At 40.0% G+C, this 11,500-nt stretch overlaps 1 non-coding gene across 1 annotated transcript; it reads left to right on the top strand.

The window, feature by feature from the left end:
- Nucleotides 1–401: 401 nt before the first annotated feature.
- On the top strand, nt 402–509 carry LOC148580446 (small nucleolar RNA R71). Its single transcript, XR_015896888.1, has one exon. It is a non-coding gene; the product is annotated as a small nucleolar RNA R71 (small nucleolar RNA).
- Nucleotides 510–11,500: the final 10,991 nt, after the last annotated feature.

Here is an 11,500-nt window from a genome sequence, read left to right as displayed (position 1 = left end):
CCATAGGATTCTCCCATGTAATTCACCTCTTCCATTGCTGGGTTCTCAGGATCATAAGCTTCTTCTTCAGAGGAAGCTTCCTTAGTACTGCCTGTTGCTACTTGCATTCCAGACAGACTCTGAGAAATCATATTGACTTGTTGGGTCAATATTTTATTCTAAACCAATATGGCATTCAGAGTATCAATCTCAAGAACTCCCTTCTTCTGAGTTGTCCCATTATTCACAGGATTCCTTTCAGAGGTGTACATGAATTGGTTATTTGCAACCATTTCAATGAGTTCTTGAGCTTCTGCAGGCGTCTTCTTCAGATGAAGAGATCCTCCAGCAGAGCTATCCAATGACATCTTGGATAGTTCAAACAGACCATCATAGAAGATTCCTTTGATGCTCCATTCTGAAAGCATGTCAGAAGGGCACCTTCTGATCAATTACTTGTATCTCTCCCAAGCTTCATAGAAGGACTCACCATCCTTCTGTCTAAAGGTTTGGACTTCCACTCTAAGCTTACTCAATTTTTGAGGTGGAAAGAACTTTGCCAAGAAGGCATTGACTAGCTTTTCCCAAGAGTTCAGGCTTTCCTTAGGTTGTGAATCCAACCATGTTCTAGCTCTGTCTCTTACAGCAAAAGGAAAGAGCATAAGTCTGTAGACTTCAGGGTCAACCCCATTGGTCTTGACAGTGTCACAGATTTACAAGAACTCAGCTAAGAACTGATGAGGATCTTCTAATGGAAGTCCATGAAACTTGTAATTCTGTTGCATTAGAGAAACTAATTGAGGCTTAAGCTCAAAGTTGTTTGCTCCAATGGCAGGGATAGAGATGCTTCTCCCATAGAAATCAGGAGTAGGTGTAATAAAGTCACCAAGCACCTTCCTTACATTGTTGGCATTGTTGTTGCTTTCGGCTGCCATAGTTTCTTCTTCTTTGAAGAGTTCTGTTAGGCCCTCTAAAGAGAGATGTTCTTTAGCTTCTCTTAGCTTTCTCTTCAAGGTCCTTTCAGGTTCAGGATCAGCTTGAACAAGTATGCCTTTATCTTTGTTCCTGCTTATATGAAAGAGAAGAGAACAAGAAAGTAGGGAATCCTTTATGTCATAGTATAGAGATTCTTTGAGGTGTCAGAGGAAAAGAAGAATAGAAGAAAGAGGTAGAGAAGAGGGAATTCGAACTTATCAAGAGGGACAGAGTTCGAATTGCACCTTGATGAGGAATCTTAGTCCTTTAAATAGAAGGATGTGAGAAGAGGGGAAGAAATTTTCGAAATTAAAATAAAAGATTTTGAAATAATTAAAAGAAATTTTGAAAAATTGATTGATGATTTTCGAAAACTAAAATTGGGAAAGAAATTAAGTGATTTTTGAAAAAGATTTTGAAATCAGAAATTAAAAAGATATGATTAAAAATTAATTTTGAAAAAGGATGTGATTGAAAAGATATGATTGAGAAGATATGATTGAAAATCAAATTAAAAAGAGAAAGTTTTAAAACTAAAGTTGATTACTTGACTAACAAGAAATTAAAAGATATGATTCTAAAATTTAAAATTTGATCCTTTCTTAATAGGCAAGTAACAACTTGAAAATTTTTGAAGTAAATCTTGAATTGAAGCAAGGATTTTTGAAAATAGTAAAAATAAATATAAAATGGAAAGAAATTGATTTTGAAAGAGATATGATTGAAAAGATATGATTTGAAAAATATTTGATTTTGAAAAATTATGAAAACTTGAAAAAAATGTGAATTAAAAACAAAATCTTCCCTCTAGTGTCATCCTGGCGTTAAACGCCCAGAATGGTGCCCATTCTGGTGTTTAACGCCCAAATTTCTACCTTTTTGGGTGTTAAACGCCCAGCTAGGTACCCTGGCTGGCGTTTAAATGCCAGTTTTCCTTCTTCACTGGGCGTTTTGAACGCCCAGCTTTTTCTGTTTGATTCCTCTGCTGAATGTTTTGAATCTTCAATTCTCTGTATTATTGACTTGAAAAGACATAGTTTTAAAAAATATTTTTGAATTTTTGATGATGGGAATCAATAAAAATGCAACTAAGATCAAATAAACAATGCATGTAAGACACCAAACTTAAAAGTTTGTATACTAAGGACTATAACAATGTAAACATGTATGTAAGAAACAACAAAACATACAAAACAAGAGAATTTGAAGATCAGAGCAATGAAATCATCAAGAACAACTTGAAGATCAATGAAGAACAATATGTATAAATTTTCGAAAATTAGAAGGATAAAGACATGCAATTGACACCAAACTTAAAAATTGACACTAGACTCAAACAAAAAACATAAAATATTTTTGATATTTATGATTTTATAAATTTTTTTGTGATTTTTTCGAAACTTATATGGAAAAGAAAATAAAGAGAATCAAAACTTTTAATAAGAATTCCAGGAATCATTGCAATGCTAGTGTAAGACTCCGGTCCAGGAATTAGACATGGCTTACTAGCCAGCCAAGCTTTCAATAAAAGCTCCGGTCCAAGACACTAGACATGGCCAATGGCCAGCCAAGCTTTAGCAGATCATTGCTTTCAACAGCAAAATTGATAGAAATCAACAAGCTCTTGTGATGATAAGTTGAAACCTCGGTCCAAAAGATTAGACATGGCTTCTCAGCCAGCCAATCATGAAACTCTAGAATTCATTCTTAAAAACTCTGAAGAACAAAATAGAAAATCTTTTTGTATTTTTTGAAAATTTTTTTCGAAAAATAAAAAGGAAAAGTACCTAATCTAAGCAACAAGATGAGCCGTCAGTTGTCCAAACTCGAACAATCCCCGGCAACGGCGCCAAAAACTTGATGCACGAAATTGTGATCATTAACAATGGCGCCAAAGGACTTGGAGCTCTCAAATGTGAATCACACTTTGTCACAATTCCGCACAACTAACCAGCAAGTGCACTGGGTCGTCCAAGTAATAAACCTTACGTGAGTAAGGGTCGATCCTATGGAGATTGTCGGCTTGAAGCAAGCTATGGTCATCTTGTAAATCTCAGTCAGGTGGATTCAAATGGTTATGGAGTTTAAGGTGATGAAAATAAACATAAAATAAAGATAGAGATACTTATGTAATTCATTGGTGGATTTCAGATAAGCGTATGAAGATGCTTTGTTCCCCTTGAACCTCTGCTTTCCTATTGCCTTCTTCCAATCATTCATACTCCTTTCCATGGCAAGCTTTATGTTGGGCATCACCGTTGTCAATGGCTACATCCCATCCTCTCAGTGAAAATGGTCCTGATGCTCTGTCACAACATCGGCTAATCAGCTGTCGGTTCTCGATCATGTCGGAATAGGATCTATTGATCCTTTTGCGTCTGTCACACGCCCCACAATCGCGAGTTTGAAGCTCGTCACAGTCATCCCTTCCCAGATCCTACTCAGAATACCACAGACAAGGTTTAGACGTTCCGGATCTCAGGAATGGCTGCCATTAATTCTAGCCTATACCACGAAGGTTCCAATCTTAGATTAGAAACCCAAGAGATACGCATTCAAGCTTGTTTGCATGTAGAACGGAAGTGGTTGTCAGTCACACGTTCATAGGTGAGAATGATAATGAGTGTCATGGATAATCACATTCATCAAGTTGAAGAACGAATGAATATCTTGGAGAAGAAATAGACTTGAGTTGAATAGAAAAACAATAGTACTTGTATTAATTCATGAAGAACAGCAGAGCTCCACACCTTAATCTATGGTGTGTAGAAACTCCACCGTTAAGAATACATAAGAACAAGGTCCAGGCATGGCCCTGAGGCCAGCCTCCAAACGTGCATAAGACTCTCAAAGATAAAAAGTATATCCAGTGTATCAAAATACAATAGCAAAAGGTCCTATTTATAGAGAACTAGTAGCCTAGGGTTAACAGAAATCAGTAATTAATGCAGAAATCTTCTTCCGGGCCCACTTGGTGTGTGCTTGGACTGAGCGTTGAAGCTTTCATGTGTAGAGACTTTTCTTGGAGTTAAACGCCAGCTTTTGTGCCAGTTTGGGCGTTTAACTCCAGCTTTTGTGCCAGTTTTGGAGTTAAACGCCAGAATTCTTGAGCTGACTTGGAACGCCTGTTTGGGCCATCAAATCTCGGGCAACGTATGAACTATTATATATTGCTGGAAAGCCCAAGATGTCTACTTTCCAACGCAATTGAGAGCGCGCCAATTGGGTTTCTATAGCTCCAGAAAATCCACTTTGAGTGCAGGGAGGTCAGAATCCAACAGCATCTGCAGTCCTTTTTCAGCCTCTGAATCAGATTTTTGCTCAGGTCCCTCAATTTCAGCAAAAAAATACCTGAAATCACAGAAAAACACACAAACTCATAGTAAAGTCCAGAAATATGATTTTTAAATAAAAACTAATAAAAATATAATAAAAACTAATTAAAATCTACTAAAAACATACTAAAAACAATGCCAAAAAGCGTATAAATTATCCGCTCATCATCGGGCGTAAGTGACAGTGCGCAAAAGGACAATGGTCCTATTCCGATACTAGTGGGAACCGACAGATGATTAGCCCTACGGTGACAGTGCAGATGGATTTGTTTTCATCCGAGAGGATCATATAGCTTGCCATGGAAGGAGGTAACGCATGGCTGGAAGAAGGCTGTAGGAAAGCAGAGGTTCGGAAGCAACAAAGCATCTCCATACGCTTATCTAAAATCCCACCAATTAATTACATAAGTATTTCTGTCTTATTTTCTGTTTTAATTATATTTTAATTATCAAAACCTCAAAACCAGTTTAATTCGCCTAACTGAAATTTACAAGGATGACCATAGCTTGCTTCAAGCCGACAATCTCCGTGGGATCGACCCTTACTCATGTAAGGTATTACTTGGACGACCCAGTGCACTTGCTGGTTAGTTGTGCGGAGTTGTGAAATAAGAGTTGATATTACAATTGTGCGTACCAAGTTGTTGGCGCCATTGAGATCACAATTTCGTGCACCAGCCAGCCAGGCTTCAACATATCTTATGAAACTCTAGAATTCATTCTTAAAAATTTTAATGAATTTTTAGAAAACTAAACATTATTATTGATATTATTTTTTTTCTTTTTTTTTTTTGGTTTTTTTTTCGAAAATAAAAAAATAAAAAGCTTAACATAAAATAAAATTACCTAATCTATGCAACAAGATGAACCGTCAGTTGTCCAAACTCGAACAATCCCCAGCAACGGCACCAAAAACTTGGTGCACGAAAATCGTGATTCACACTTTTCACATCTCCGCACAACTAACCAGCAAGTGCACTGGGTCGTCCAAGTAATAAACCTTACGTGAGTAAGGGTCGATCCCACGGAGATTGTCGGCTTGAAGCAAGCTATGGTTATCCTTGTAAATCTCAGTCAGGCAGATTCAATTGGTTATGAGGTTTTGATAATTAGAATATAAATAAAACATAAAATAAAATAGAGATACTTATGTAATTCATTGGTGGGAATTTCAGATAAGCGTTTGGAGATGCTTTGTTGCTTCTGAACCTCTGTTTTCCTATTGCCTTCTTCCAATCATGCGTGCTCCCTTCCATGGCAAGCTGTAGGATCCTCTCAGTGAAAATGGTCCTCTACGGTTTCAGCACAGCTAATCAACTGTCAGATTTCTCGTCTCGGATGAAAAATACCAGGCACAGCTACCGCATGGCTAATCATCTGTCGGTTCCCGCTAGCGTCAGAATAGGATCCATTGATCCTTTTGCACACTGTCACTTGCGCCCAACATTCGCAGGTTTGAAGCTCTTTACAGTCATTCCTTCCCAGATCCTACTCGGAATACCACAGACAAGGTTTAGACTTTCTAGATCCCAGGAATGCTGCCAATTGTTCTAGCCTATACCACGAAGATACTAATCTCACGAACTCGGTCCGTGTGTTAGATATCCAAGAGAATATACTCCAGTTGTCGTCCAATGACTACGTTGAACATCATGTAGACCACTTTGTGGTTGTCAGGCACGCGGATCTTGGCTAAGCAAGTAACGAAGATTGGGTGATTGTCACGGGTCACCCCTTCATTCCGACTTAACTAAATTAAGTACGAGAGTATATCATGGAGAAGAAGTAGACGTGAATTGAATAGAAAACAGTAGTAATTGCATTAATTCATGAAGAATAGCAGAGCTCCACCTTAATCTATGGGGTGTAGAAACTCCACCGTAGAGAATACAAAAGTGAAAAAGGTCTAGGCATGGCTGTGAGGCCATCCTCCAAAACATGTACAATGGTCTATGATAGCATTCATTATTCAAAATGATGGTCAAAAGACGATAAAAGATGTAAAATAAATCTCTAAAAGTAGTTTTTATTCTAAACTAGTAACTAGGGTTTACAGAAAATGAGTATTTAAGTGCAGATACTACAGAAATCCACTTTTGGGGCCCACTTGGTGTGTGCTTGGGCTGAGCATTGAAGCTTTTTCGTGCATAGGCAGTTCCTGGAGTTAAACGCCAGCTTTGGTGCCAGTTTGGGCATTTAATTCCAATTCTGGTGTCAGTTTGGGCGTTTTACGCCAAGATGTTTTAGGCTGGCTTTGGACGCTAGTTTGGGCAATCGAATCTCGGGCAAAGTATGGACTATTATATATTGCTGGAAAGCCCAGGATGTCTATATTCCAACACAATTGAGAGCGCACCTATTGGGCCTCTATGGCTCCAGAAAATCTATTTTGAATGCAGCAGGGTCAGAATCCAACAGCATCTGTAGTCCTTTTTCAGCCGCTGAATCAGAGTTTTTGCTCAGGTCCCTCAATTTCAGCCAGAAAATACCTGAAACAACAGAAAAACACACAAACTCATAGTAAAGTCTAGAAATGTAATTTTTGAATAAAAACTAATAAAAATATAATAAAAAATAACTAAAACATACCAAAACTATGTAAAAATAATGCCAAAAATGGTATAAATTATCCGCTCATGAATAACCTTTTTAGTTATCGTCTTCTTTGTAGCCCTGCTTTGAGATCGTTCCTTTTTCGAGCAGAGTTGTTCCCCTTTCATAGCCTTTTGAGCTTTAAGTTGTCTTCAACCTTTTTGGCTTTTGACTCGTTCTCTTTTCGAGTTTGTTGCTTTGGATCGCGCCTTTGGCTGATGTCGACCCGTCCGGGCTTTTTAGTCATATTCTAACAACTTTTCAGGTAGTGTTCTAAGGGAAACCTTTTCTTTATAGTTTTTTTGGATGACTTTTTTAGCGCCATTTCTTCTTGTGCTTTTGCTTTCTAAGTAGTGTCTTTTTTCAAGACTTCGTACCTTTCAGCAAAGCACTTCTGGTCTTTTCTTTGGCCTTTGCGAGATGTCTTTGTCCCTTTTTAGTGATCCTTTCACTGGTCCGACGTCTCTGTCAGGCCTTCTTAAGTTATTTTTAGCAATCCATTTTTAGTCGGACCATGTCAGGTCACTTTCTATGGATTACTTTTTATAACTTCTTGCATTAATCTGCTTCAACGCTTTCACCTTGCCGACTTCTTTGTAATCGATCGATGAATTTGATTTTCACCTTGCCGACGTCTTTGCAATCTGTCAGGCCTTCTTAATTTATTTTTAGCAATCTATTTTTAGTCGGACCATATCAGGTCGCTTTCTATGGATTACTTTTTATAACTTCTTACATTAATCTGCTTCTACGCTTTCACCTTGCCGACTTCTTTGTAATCGATCGATGAATTTGATTTTCACCTTGCCGACGTCTTTGTAATCGGTTGATGAATTTGATTTTCACCTTGCCGACCTCTTTGTAATCGGTCAATGAATTTGATTTTCACCTTGCCGAACTCTTTGTAATCGGTCGATGAATTTGATTTTTTATGAGCTTAGATTAATGCGTCTTGGTAGGAAACGTTTTAGGGAATCTGAAAACTTTATTCAAATAGAAGATAAAACTATAAACATGAGTATATACGTATGAGTGCTTACCCTTCTAAGTCGGTAGATCTTGGCCTGGCGCCTCATTAAAAAACCTTTTCAGGAAAAAGAGTGCACATTGACCTTAGATCTTTATTATTCTTTAACTATAGTACCTTCTTAAGTTACAGGCATGCCATGACCTTGGTAGCTCTCGCCCCTCGAGGTCGGACACCTTGTAGTAACCTTTTCCCAGTACTTCCACAACTCTGTAACGTCCTTTCCAGTTGGCTGCTAGCTTCCCTTCTCCAGATCGACCTGCTCCGATGTCATTTTGGATTAAGATGAGATTGTTGGTGGCGAAGCTTCACTGGACTACCTTCTAATTATATCTTAGGACATTCGACGCTTTAGTGCTTCCTCTCTAATCCGAGCTCTTTCCCGAGCTTCCGGAAGTAGGTCAAGCTCCTCCTTTTGAATTTGGGAGTTGGTCTCTTCATTGTAAAGGATTACTCTGGGAGATCTTTCTTCTATTTCCACTGGAATCATTGCCTCCATTCCATAAGCAAGTCGGAAAGGTGATTCTCCTGTGGTTGAATGTGGTGTTGTCTGATATGCCCATAAGACTTGCGGGAGCTCTTCAGCCCAAGCTCCCTTGGCATCCTATAATCTCTGTTTTAACCCGGCCAGTATGACTTTGTTGGCGGCTTCCGCCTGGCCATTGGCTTGTGGGTGCTCTACAGAGGTGAACTGGTGCTTGATCTTTAGATCAGCTACCATAGTTCTAAAGCCTGTGTCGGTGAATTGAGTACCATTATCTATGAGGATGGAGCATGGGATCCCAAACCTTGTGATAATGTTTACGAATAGAAATTTCCGATCTCTTTGGGCTGTGGCATTAACTAATGCCTCTGCTTGAATCCACTTTGTGAAATAGTCTATGCCCACAATGAGAAACATGACTTATCCGGACCCCTAAGGGAAAGGTCCAAGGAGGTCGAGTCCCCACTTTGCGAATGGCCAGGGTGAAGTAACGCAGATGAGCTCCTCAGGTGGAGCTATGTGGAAGTTGGCATACTTCTGGCAAGGTGGGCATGTCTTGACAAACTCTGTTACTTCCCTTTGCAAGGTCAGCCAGTAGAAACCGGCTCGGAGTACCTTTTTGGCTAGGGCTCGTGCCCCAAGGTGATTGCTTCACATGCCATTGTGGACTTCTTCGAGAACTTCCCTTGTATCGGAGGTCGGGACACATTTTAGGAAAGGTGTAGAGATTCCTCTCTTATATAGGACGTCTTGTACTATGCTTCTCGTACTAGCCTTTTTGCCTCTTTTTTGTCTGTGGAAAGTGTTTCTGACTTGAGATAGTTGATTATGGGAGTCATCCATCTTTAATACTGTCCTGATATGGCTAGGATCTTTTCTTTCTGCAAGGTTGATGGAATTCAGAGTGTTTCTTGGATGAGACTTCTATTGTTGCCCCTTGGTTTGGTGCTGGCTAGTTTTGAGAGTACATCAGCTCGGGCATTCTGCTCTCGGGGTATATGTCAGACCTCATATCCCTTAAACTGTCCGAGCTATTCTTTGGTTTTGTCAAGATATTTTTTCATAGTGGGATCCTTAAATTGATAGCTCCCTTCTATTTGCGCAGTGACTACTTGGGAGTCGCTAAAGATGGTAAGTCTTTGAGCTCCCACTTCCCTAGCCAGCCTCAATCCAGCTAGTAGTGCTTCATATTCAGCTTGACTATTCGAGGTTAGAAACTCGAACTTTAAGGAGAGCTCGATTTGGGTTCCCTGATTGCTTTCTAAAATGACGCCTGTGCCACTTTCGGTTTTATTTGAGGAGCCATCGACATAAAGGCTCCACTTTGTGGGGGTACCCGAGGTGTCAGTATACTCTGCGATGAAGTCGGCCAAGTACTGGGATTTGATAGCTGTTTGAGCTTCATACTTGATATCAAATTCGGATAACTCAATAGCTCATTGTAGGATTCTTCCTGCTAGGTCTGTTTTCTGCAAGGTCCCCTTTATGGGTTAGTTTGTCCGTACTCTGATGGTGTGAGCTTGCAAGTATGGTCGGAGTCGTCGGGAAGTGAGTTTGAGGGCATAGGCGAACTTTTATATCTTTTGATAGTTTAATTTGGCCCCTTGTAAAGCCTTACTGATGAAGTAGCTAGATGGGTTGTTGCCCACTTTTGTCTTCTCTGACTAGTGCTGAGGCTATTGCCCGACTTCCCACTACGAGGTATAATATAAGTGCTTCTCCTTCCTGTGGTCAGGTAAAAATGGGTGGTTGCCCCAAGAATTTTTTGAAATCTTGGAAGGCTTGCTTGCTCTCTGTTGTCCATTCAAACCTCTTTCCCTTCCTTATTGTTGCGTAGAAGGGGAGGGATCTTAAGGCTGATCCAGCTAGGAACATAGACAGAGCCGCTAGTCTTCCATTGAGCTACTGGACCTCTTTAATGCAGGTCGGACTTTTCATGTGAAGTATGGCTTGGCACTTATCTGGGTTTGCTTCGATTCCTCTTTGGGTGAGCAAAAAGCCTAGGAATTTGACAGCATCTACCGCAAAGGTACACTTTGCAGGGTTAAGTTGCATGCCATGTTTTCCTATGGTGTCGAACACTTTAGTGAGGTCGGGTAACAATGATTCCTCACTTTGTGTTTTTACTAGCATGTCGTCTACATAAACCTCCATTAGCTTTCTAATGTGATCAGCGAAGACTTTGTTCATCAGTCTTTGGTAGGTAGCCCCTGCGTTCTTAATTCCGAAGGGCATAACTTTATAGCAATAATTTACTTTTGGGGTTAAGAATGGTGTCTTCTCTTGGTCGGGTTGATACATTGGGATCTGGTTGTATCCCGAGTAAGCGTCTATGAAGGAGAGGTATTGATAGCCTGATGAAGCATCGACTAGTGTGTCGATGTTCGGGAGTGGGTAGGGATCTTTTGGGCAGGCTTTGTTGAGGTTGGTGTAATCGGTGCACATCTGCTACTTCCCGTTTGACTTTTTGACCAGCAACACATTGGCTAGCCATAGTGGGTATTTTACCTCCCTTATGAACCCTGCTTCTAGCAAAGCCTATACCTGTTCCTCTACAGCTTGCGACCTTTATGGGCTGAGCTTTCTGCATTTTTGTTGTACTGGCCGAGACCCTGGGTATACGGCTAATTTGTGGTACATTAGTCCGGGATCAATACCAGGCATGTCAGTGGCCTTCCATGCAAAGAGATCAGAATTATCTCTTTGGAGTTTTTATTAACAATTCCTTTAAGTCTTCTCTCAGATTTGCTCCTATATTTGTTGTTTTGTTTGGATCATCTCCAATTTGAACTTCTTGAGTCTCACCTTCTGGTTGTGGGCGGAGTTCTTTGTGAGCTCGAATTCTCCCGAGTTCTATAGTATTGGTTTCTTTTCCTCTGGGATCTCCTTTAAGGTTCAGACTTTCATTGTAACAGTGTCGTGCGAGTTTTTGGTCTTCTTTTATGGTAGCAATCCCTTCTAGAGTGGGAAACTTCATGCATAGTGTAGAGTGAAAACCACAGCGGTGAGCTGGTTTAACGTATTTTGACCTATCAATGCGTTGTAGGCCGAGCTCACGTCGACTACAATATAGTCTATGCTCAACGTCCTAGACCAAGTTCCTTTCCC

The sequence above is a fragment of the Arachis ipaensis genome, chromosome B10, assembly GCF_059453495.1.
Source record: "Arachis ipaensis isolate K30076 ecotype BB chromosome B10, ASM5945349v1, whole genome shotgun sequence".
Classification (NCBI taxonomy): domain Eukaryota; kingdom Viridiplantae; phylum Streptophyta; class Magnoliopsida; order Fabales; family Fabaceae; genus Arachis; species Arachis ipaensis.
The sequence above is the reverse complement of the archived record's forward strand: the minus strand, read 5'-3'. Positions and strand labels throughout refer to the sequence as shown.